Genomic DNA, 9779 nt, shown 5'->3' with positions numbered 1-9779 from the left:
AGAAGAACCATTGGCCAGAGAGGTTTCCTGAAATGAGAAATACCAAGAAGAGGGGTAATAGAAAGTCTGATTCTTGCATCCAGGACTTGTGGATCTTAGTGTTTTAAAAATCTTTATTTTGAAACAATTTCAAACTTACAGAGAAAATATGAAAACAATACCAAAAAGTCCTATATATCCTTTACCTAAATTCACTTATTTTTTTTTTAAAGATTTTATTTACTTACTTGAGAGAGAGGAAGAGGGAGAGAGCACAAGTAGGGGGAACAGCAGAGGGAAAGGGAGAGACAAGCTCCCCGCCGAGCAGGGAGCGCAATGCAGGGTTCCAACCCAGGACCCTGAGAGGCTGACCTGAGCCGAAGGCAGGTGCTTAACTGACTGAGCCACTGAGGAGCCCCCCCACTTTTAAAGATTTTATTTCAGATTCACCTATTTTAAAAAACATTTTGCCACATTTGTTTTCTTAATCTGTATAAACACATTTTTATATGTTTATCTGTATAAATATAATTTTTTCCAGAACCTTCTGTGAGTAGGTTACTTACGTGACTTTCATTGGAGGAAGCCTGGGACACCCAGGTGCTGTCCTGCTGTGTGTCCCGTGGTGTCGGATGGCGTCCTCCCCCAGTTTTACCTTGCTTTGTTTTGTAGTTCAGATTCTCCTTCACAGAATGCCAACATGATAAATATTTGCAGGATTAAAAAATGTTAGGTTAAGCATCTGTAGTATATTCACAGCTGGCCCAAGGAGGTGGAAGGTATTTCTAAATTAGCCTGAGTCCTTTTGAAAGATGACCCAGGGCTTCTTATCAGGGTTTAGAGAATGATTTCAAGACCATGTTGGTTTGTTTTTAAACCTTACAGCTCAGCAAGTCTGCTCTTTGGGTAAATCCCTTGATGTGGCTCAGCCTTGGAACAGACAGAGGGATTGGACCACCGTGTGTCTCCACCCTGTGGCCACATTTGGAATCGCACATCCTGGATTCCAAGCCCCCTCTCGTATTTGCTCTGGCTGGCAGGCCAGTGCAGAAGGAATTCTGTACTTTCCAGGTCAATGCAGCTGAGAAGGGGAAGGGCCTGACATAGGGAAGGGAGAGGAAGACTCCTGCTTGATTTGGCAGTTCCCCTATCCAACCACCCCTTGGGTGTCATTGTGCTGAAAACTCCATTCCTCCCTAACCTTGAGTTCCCTTATTTTGCACCCAGTTGGCTCTTCCCAGGTCCTGGGTTTTCCGCACCCTGACTTCAGCATGTCAGAGGGAAGGCCAGTCACCCCACCTGTAGTTGGTATGGCGCATCTGGTGTCAGAACAGGCGTTAAATCTCACATCTGCTCTTACCAGCTCCAGCGGCTGGGGCTGGCATTCAAGGCTCATCCATAATCAAGGAGGGCCTAGTGCCCCTCCAGTGCTTTTCTCCCTCACCAGGCTCAGAAGCAAGCCCTTTACAAAGGCTCTCACCACTCTCCCAGCCCCCATTCCCCATACTGTTTTCTTGTCTCTGAGGCTCTTTCCAGATACCCTTGACCTGGATTCTCACTGCTGAGAGTTCTTTGTTGCCAATTCTTCGATTTTTTACTGACTAATCCCCAGTAACTTTGAATTTGACCCTTTGGACTCCCCTTTGCCTCCCATGCAAATCTGGGCCACCTGGGGCAAATGAACCCGCAACACATGCTAACACCCAAGCCAAGGGCAGATTCTGGGCTCCGTGTGTCTGGGAAGGAAAGTGGAAATGGGAATGGCAGTGTCTACTTTCAGGATTGCTGAGAGAGTCCTCTGGTGCACCGAGTAGAGGTCTTGAACCAAAACCTGTTCTCCAGGTGTATGAATTCCCCCCTCCCTCCCTTCCTTTCTCTTTATAATAATTGTTAAGCAAGTCTGTAAGACTCTGTGACCTTTGTTTTAATTAATTATAAGAGGGAGCATAACTAGTCCCTTTCTACCAGTAGAACCCAGTAGGCACATTGGTTGAATGCAGAGTGATGGGGTGACTGGGTCAGCCTCAGCTGCCTTATGCAAGCTGCAACAGCCAGGGTTTCATAATAACATATTAGAACAAATCGTAGGGTGGGGGCGGTGCCTGGGTGGCTCAGCCACTTGAACATCCAACACTTGGTCTCGGCTCAGTCATGATCTCAGGGTTGTGAGATCAAGCCCCATGTCAGACTCCATGCTCAGGGGAGGGAAGAAAACTCCACAGAGTCTACCTGGGATTCTCTCTCTTCCTCTGTCCCACCCCATGCTCACATTCTCTCTCTCTAAAATAAATAAATAAAATCTTAAAAAAAAAAAAAAGAACAAACCATAAAGATGGTGGCCAAGTACCAACCAGACACAGTAACTGTTTAATAAGTAAAGCATGAAGTTGGCATCTATTAGTCTATGTGTGCAAGCAGGTGAATTGGGGAGGGTGAACAGAGGGATGACGGGTTAAAAGAAGAAGCAGGGAGCTTGGGTTGACAAGAGTCTATGATCACCTGACACTCAGTGAACTGAATTCAAGATCAAAGTCACCTGCAGAAGGTCAATTGGCTCAGTTGCTCGCACGTCCACAGAAGTAGAGCTGTCCTCACAGTGTGGGATCGGTCTGAGCATTCCATACGTCGGTCAGCAAGAGGGTCAAACATGTCCTTAACTTGCCAGATTATCAGCCTCATGAGCTGCCAGCTAATCAAACGGATATGGGGTCAGGAGAAAGGTCTGAGTAAAATTTTCCACAAGTGTCAGAGAAAGAGTTCTGGGACAATAAAGCCCATTTTTACTCATGTAACAAATGAAGTTGAAAATGCTTCGTCCTAAGACCAGAGCTGGTCACTCAGGAAAAACGGTGGAGAGAGAGAGCAAGAGCGAGCGAGCTATGTTTATTTGTTGGGGGTGCGGTGGGGGGGTGCTTCATGATGAGAGAAGTGACAACCCCCTAATTATCCATGTCAGCTGGTACTTCACCTATGCTTCCTTATTTAACATTTCATTTATGAGAAACTGTCTGTCTTTTTATTTGGCAAACTTATATGCAATTCATACAGAGTGTCATTTTGGATCTTCTCAACTGATTCCCATTCTGATTTTCTAAAGTAATGAGTTAACAACCTCTTCAGGCATCTGAATCACAGGTATCCAAACTGGGCAGACCCAACTAACCAGGTGCTAACGCCCATGAAACCAGTACCAGGAGGCGAAGTTAAAGGAGGAAATCATCCATTCATGTTTTCATTCATTCATTCATCCACTAACATGTGTATGGAGTTTGTCTATGTGGGGACACAGCCCAGAAGGAGTTCAGAGACTAGTTGGGGAGACTGATACTTAAATGTTAAAATCTTCTGACAAAACATCATAAGTTGCGATGAGAAAGATATACACAGAATCTTAGGGAGCAGAGAGGATGGGTGTGCATCCCGCCATGGTGGAGAGCAAGGAGGTATCGGGTAGCTTCCTGAAGATGACTTTTTTTTTTTTAAGATTTGTTTATTTATTTGAGAGAGAGAGAGTGTGAGCAGGGGGAGGGGCAGAGGGAGAAGGAGAATCTCAAGGAGACTCCCCACTTACCATGGAGCCCGACGCAGGGCTCGATCTCACGACCTTGAGATCATGACTTCAGCCGGAATCAAGAGTTGGACACTTAACCAACTGAGCCACCCAGGTGCTCCAAAGATGACTCTTGAATGATGAATGGAGTCTTAAAAGGTAAGTGTAAGTGAACCAGGTGACATGGAAGGAAGTGGGCAGCAAGCGAAGAGGACAGGATGAGCCAGGGCGCGGGACAGAGCTGTTGTGCCTACTACTGGAGCATAAAATGAGAGGCAAGGGTGATGAGAGGTAAGACTGGACGGGAGACCAGGTCACAAAACGTCTTCTATGGGGCACCAAGAGGGCCTAGAGTTTATTTTGTAAGCATATCAGGAGCTATTGAAAGTTTACAATTTTTTTAAAAAATGTTTTTAGCTATGCAAAAAACGTATATTCATCATAGAAAAATTAGAAACTATAGACAAACATAAAGAAGAAAATAACATAATTGCCTGCATATTTATTTTTCCTTACTAAATATGGGTTCAGATCATCTCTTCTAAGGTTTGTATAATATTCTCTTTTAAGAAGGTAATATAATTGATTTAGCCACTTGCCTGCTACTATACATTTTGGCTTTTTGCAATTTCTTGCTATTGCTATTCCTGAACACACACATTTTGCACATAATTATTTCTACAGGGAACTTTATATATATAAAATATATCCTTATAGAAATATTCATAATAATATAATATATAATAATACTATTTATTCTCCCGTCAGCTACACACGAAAATATGCTTTAGCATATCCCATTGCCAACACTGGGGATGGTACTTAAAAAAAAATAGTTAAACAAGCCTTTGCCAACTTGACAGAAACGATTATCTCTTTGCTTTTCATTAAAAGATCATTAATTTAGAAAAGTCCCCATAATTCTATACCCAGCTAATGTCCATGAACATAAAAATAAAGAAGGAAAGGCAAAAGAAAGGTAAAGTAAAAGAAAAAATATATAATGAAAAGTCCTCTTTCTCCTCCCCAGCTCCACTATACTAATCTCCCTCCACACTATTGTTAGCTATTTGTTACATAGCCAGAAAAATTACTACTATGTTAAAAGTACTTCTTTCTGAAAAGATCACTATTTTCACTACTAGCATGTATAAATCTACCTCATTCTTTTATGTATGGTTGCATTGTTTTCATCCACTCATTCATTTATTTGATAAATATTTATTGAATACTTATTACGTGTAGAAATCAGGGGCAGCCCATATTTCGTACCAGAGAGAAAGCAGTGAAGGAGATACGTAATGTCCCCTCCTCTTCTACCTTATTCCCTAGTGGGGAGTGAACAGATAATAAACATAATCAGCCTGGTCAGGTATTGGAGAGGCCTGGACAAGGTGTCTGGAAACAGGTATCCTGTTGTGGCTCAGTCAGAGAAGTCAGGCTGGAAGGAGGTCGTGCATCATCCATCATGTAAAGACTGAGGTCTGGAGAAGTTGAGGGATATGCCCCAGTCCTCACTGTTGGTACAGAGCCTGGATTCAGGACCAGGCTCTAAAGGAGGCTGTGTCACCTTCTTTGAGCTCAATTCTTCCACCAGTGAAGTGGACTTGAGACCAGCCTGCCCACCAGCCAGAGGAGGAAGAAGGGTGTTGCGAGAGGTATACCAGCTGTCGACGTGGTGTGTGCTCATGTTACTCAACATTAGGTGACCTGTGATGTCACTTTTCTTTCTTCCCCTGATCATCTATCCACTGATTCTTCCTGACTTCCCTCTTGTGGGAGTTTTTTCTTCTTGTGAATTTTTGGCTCAACACAGTGATTTAACACGTGGGGGTGTTGCTAGGGTGGGAGGAAAGGAGAAAGTGTGTGAGCAGCATAAGGACTTGAAGCCCAGCCGACAGACGGAGGTGTCAGTCCCCTGGAAGATTATTCCATTAGATTATGAAGTGGGCCACAAGGGCCCCTGGTTTCATCCGGTTGGACCAATCCCCCAAGTGCTTTTGAGGTCAGGAAATGATGTTAAGAAATGAGAGATTATGAAGAGTCCTTTCCATGAAACATCACTTTGGTGAATTTACCCAAGTCTGATCTTCATCCTTGCAAATCTAGAACCCAGGCTCCAGGCAAGTTGGGTTGCTCAGTTTTATGAGACTCAACCCACGGGATTTATTTGGGGAACATTCCTTCCCAGGGATCTGAACGCCTTGACTGGTGTCCCAGCATGTCCTTCACTTTTCTGACGTCTGCTCACCAGCAGGTCGCCCAAGTGTGCAGAAGGTAGCTCATAAGCCTGGTCAAGAACAGGTGTTCCTGCAATGCAGGCCCTCGAATGGCCCACTTGGTCTGTCGTCTTTCTCTTAAAGATTTTATCTATTTATTTGAGAGAGAGAGAGCGCATGCACAAGCAATGGGGGGAGGGGCAGAGGGGCAGAGGGAGAAAGAGAATCTCAAGCGGACTCCCCGCTGAGCAGGGAGCCCCATGCAATGCAGGGTTCAAACCCAGGGTCCCAGGATCATGACCTGAGCTGAAGGCAGACGCTCAACCGACTGAGCCACCCAGTCTCCACCTGCCTCTGTGTTCTATCCCAAATAATGTGATGTTGGCTTCACATTTTTGTCTACAACAGAGTCTCTCAAACTTGGCACTATTCAGTTTATTTTTGAGTGATTGTTTTTAAAGATCTAAATCACATATGATATAGTTCACTCCGTGGTTCTCAGCGTATTCACAAATGGCACGACCACCACCGCCGTTCAATTTCGGAACATTTTTGTTATTCCAAAAAAAACTCACCTCTGTACCCATCAGCAGTCACTAATTTACTTTCTGTCTCTACAGATCAATCTGTTCTGGACACTTCATGTACATGGAATCCTACACAGGTGGCCTGTGATGTCTGACCTCTTTCATGCAGTATGTTTTCAAGGTTCATTCATGTTGTAACAGGGGTCAGTACTTCGTTCCTTTTTATGGCTGAGTCATAGCCCATGGTAACAGGTAGACCATATTTTGTTTATCCATTTGTCAATTGATGGACATTTGGATTGTTTCCACTTTTTGACTATCGTAAATAATGCTACTATGAACATTCATGAACAGATTTCCATGTGGACATATATTTTCAGTTCCCTTGGATATACACCTAGGAGTAGAGTTGTTTGCTCCTATGGTAACTCAATGCTTTGTTTTGTTTAACTATTGACATTTTGGATGAGGTCATCCCTTGCTGTGGGGAACTGTCCTGTGCATTGCAGGATGTTTAGCAGAATCTCTGGTCTTGACCGAGTAGATATTAATAGCACCCTCCCTAAACACACACCACTTGTGACAACCAAAATAGTCTCAGACACTCACCAGATGTCCCTTGGGGGGAGGGGAAATCATCCCTGGTTGAGAACCTCTGGTTTAGAGGGTTCGTTTGGCTTATTAAGGTAAAGTCAAGTCATGACACTCGTCCTTTGGGCCCGGAAAACATTCTATGTGTCCTTCTAAACTTCTCCCAGTCCCCCCAATGCCGAATTTTAATTTAAATTACTTTGTCCTTCTCACCACGAAACAGATTCTTAAGGATAGAGAACACACTGCTGGTTACCAGAGGGGAGGGGGTGGGGGGGATGGGTGAAACAAGTGATGGGGTTGAAGGAGTGCTCCTGTGATGAGCACCCAGTGATGTACGGAAGTGTCGAATCACTGTATGGTACACGTGAAGCTAATATTATTACACTGTATGCTAACTAACTGGAATTTATTTATTTACTTATTTATTTTGAATTTAAATAAAAACTTAAAAACTTAAAAAGTAAATTACCTTGGGTGCTTGGGTGCCTCAGTCGGTTAAGCATCATCTGGCTCCCTGCTCCTTGGGGAGTCTGCTTCTCCCTCTCCCTCTGCCCTTCCTTCCTGCTTGTGCTCTCTCTCTCTCTATTCTCTCTCAAATAAATAAATAAAATCTTAAAAAAATAAATTACCTTGTCCCCCTTTTCTGTCATTTCCTCCTTCCCTTATTTAGCATCTAATTGCTAACTGGGCTGGGTACCAGGGGCTGCCCGCACCCAGGAGGTGCAGAGTAACAAAATACACAAAGTTCCTGCTTTGTAGCTTTCCTCTTCCTCCTACTCATCATCACCAATAAACATTTTTTGGTGCCCAACATGCAGAAAGAGGGATCAAGCATTCTCGAAATTTAAGATGGAAAGACTGTCAGAAGCCATTATGTCTATGCCCTCACCACACACAGGACATTGGGAGGATAGAAGCAGGGAGATCAGGGGAGAAGGTCACATCAGCACAAGGACCAGGATCCACACGTCCCGACCCAGCAATAGTGCTCTTTTGCTCCCATTATTCAGAATTGGGTGTGTCTGTCCTGATATGATCAACACCCTAGGCTTTCTCAGGGAGCCTGATGAACCCAGCCTTTCTGGCTGATGTGCAATCCAAGGCAGAGTTTTTTGTTTCTTCTTTTTAAAATTATTTTTAGTCTTAAAAAGTTTCTTTTTGAGTCTAAAAGGATTCAAGAGAGTTACCCAGGAGAGAAAAGACTAGAAAATCTTACAGTACCCCACCTGATTTTATTCTCAGTTCTTGATCTTAGCGGGATGACCTTCACTCTCTGACCCAAACCTATTCCTCTAGCCTCCTGTCCCCTCCTCCTGCCGTCTTGAGAAGCCCCCCTTCCCTTCCCCAGATACTTCCCCAAGCAGCGCTGGGAGCAGCCTCGGAAACCTCCCTCTCTGGCTCTTGCTTCTCCTGGCAGCAAATCCCAGCCTCATGTGGATGCTACCCCAGCACTGTCCAGTAGATATAACGGGAACCACATGTGTAATTTAAAATTTCCTAGTAGCTGCATTAAGAAGACTTTTTAAAAAGGTGAAAATAATTTTAGTAGTACATTTGATTTAACCTAGTACCCTCAAAATATTATCATTCGATGATATTGGAGATAGTAAATATTTTTTTTTCATAAAACATCTTCAACACCTAGTGTATATTTGACACTTATGGTACATCTCAGTGCAGACCAGCCACATCTTCACATGCTCAGTAGCCGCGTGCGGCTTGTGGCTACCATATTGGTCTGGATGCTCATCACCCTGCTCCCAGCCCAGATCGCCCTGCATCTACCTCCTCCCCCCACACCTCCAGCTGTGTCTTAATTTCACATATTAGAAAAGGCAATGGTGACAAAGACTTTCAGAGCTGGTCGAGTTTTGGAAACTTGACCACGAGCTTTGTCTTGATAACATAATAAGCAGAAGGCATGCAAAGTTCTTGCACTACCACTCCTGACTCCCTGTCACAACTCCGTCCTGTCTCTGACCAGCTGCCCTTCCTCACCAAGGCTGTCATTTTCTTTCTTTGTGCCCTAAAAAAAATATTTTTGAAGGTGACAATTCTGCCCATCTTTCCTGTTTGACAGGGTACGATTTGTGCTGATTTTTTTTCCCCTTCCCATGTTGGCTTTATCAGGATCAGTTTCATTGGTGTTCATCTTATTTTTGGAACATTGATGCCACATGCTGGGTGGTGGAGACAGGTATGATTCTGGGGTAGTCTGTGGCACCAACATGGGGATAGGCTGTCAGTCCTCTATTATCCTCGTAATATAATCTACATTTTGTTTTGTTTTCCCCAGGCCTGGTTGGTGTGGGTAGCAAATGGCAGGCACACGTCACCAAATGAGACAAAAGCCTTCCACTTCCTGTATAAACTTGAGCGTCATATGTTGATAACATCTTGTGCGGTATCTGGCTGCTCTGTATAAATAGATGGTCACCAGTAGATGAGCCGTGATGTCTCTGAGGGTCAATTAGGTGTCTCTAATAAAGGATCAGACTAGACTCTACCATCACATACAGGGGACCTCCTAACTGGGAACTCTGGTCTACACGTTGCAGAATTTCTGATTCTTCCTGCTCCCACATCCACACCAACAAAGCCCCATCTTTCTTCGACTGATGTCAGCTGAGGATATCCTGAGGACATACCTTCCCTGGGAACAGGGAAGAAAGCTGAGTCAAAGCCCATTAGTACTTGAAGGGCAGTTGTTCCCTGAGAAATCTGGAGAAATTTAGGAAAGAAATTGGCAGCTGAATAAAGCATTATTACTTTTTTGTTGTTGTTACCAGGGCCACGATCGCCTGGGTTTAACCTTAGAGCCTGGAAAGGGAGGATGGCTAATGCAAGACTGGAGCTGTGAGGAGCTTATACCCTCCAGGAGCCTTCTGTTTGCATGAAGGGAGTTGTCCT

This window comes from Leptonychotes weddellii, chromosome 15 (genome assembly GCF_054177405.1).
Source record: "Leptonychotes weddellii isolate Sample4059 chromosome 15, ASM5417740v2, whole genome shotgun sequence".
NCBI lineage: Eukaryota > Metazoa > Chordata > Mammalia > Carnivora > Phocidae > Leptonychotes > Leptonychotes weddellii.
This window is presented reverse-complemented; position numbering follows the sequence as displayed.